Raw genomic sequence first — 904 nt, 5'->3', positions numbered from 1 at the left:
GAAACCAATATTCATAAGACAGCCAAGCATCTTAACATTATTTCCCTTCTTCAGACTATGTCTCAATCCTGTATCACAGAGCATACATTTCTATATACCTCTGTCCCATTTAGTCTATGCAAACATACCATACTGTTCTCCTATCTATCTTATTCTTACATTCCCTTCCCTTCTTGTGTATTGCCCTCCTCAATACCCGAACTATTATGTGTCTATCCTCTATCCTATGCTCTACTGTCCTTTCCCTTCCTGCACTGGTAACCAACAAAGATATTTTTTCCCATTTTAGTATGGATATCTTTTCTTAAGCTTTTAAAATAATGGTGTTACACAATATTTGTCCTTTGGTGACTGAATAATTTCACTTAGCATAATGTCCTCAAGGTTCATCCATGTTATGTGGTAGCTTGAAGCTTCTTGTTATTCTTCAAGGTAGCATAATATTCCATTGTGTGTATGTACCAAAGTTTGTTTATCCATACTTCCACTGATGAGCACTTAGGCTCTCTTCATTTTTTTGCTACACAATGTTAGTGTGAATGACAAGCCCGGCAGTTCAAACTTACCAACCACTTTTTGACTCAATGTCACTTAACATCAACCATGATATGTAGAATAGACATAAGTTCAAAAGAGTGTTATAGAAACTAATAAAATGACTGCATGATTTTCACCTGATTTTCTTCTTATCTTGTGAAGATTTTAAGACAATTCTACACAAGTACATTTTAAAGAATGTTAGAAAATAAATTAGAAGTATCATTGCCTTTGTTGTTGTTGTTAGGTACCCTGGAGTCAGTTCTCAGCCATAAAGACTTTATGTACAACAGAAAGAAACAATGTACAGTCCTGAAATAGTATCATATTTATTACTATGTGTGACACATTACTAAATTCACTGTAC

The sequence above is a fragment of the Chrysochloris asiatica genome, unplaced genomic scaffold (assembly GCF_000296735.1).
Source record: "Chrysochloris asiatica unplaced genomic scaffold, ChrAsi1.0 scaffold00217, whole genome shotgun sequence".
Classification (NCBI taxonomy): Eukaryota; Metazoa; Chordata; class Mammalia; order Afrosoricida; family Chrysochloridae; genus Chrysochloris; species Chrysochloris asiatica.
The sequence above is the reverse complement of the archived record's forward strand: the minus strand, read 5'-3'. Positions refer to the sequence as shown.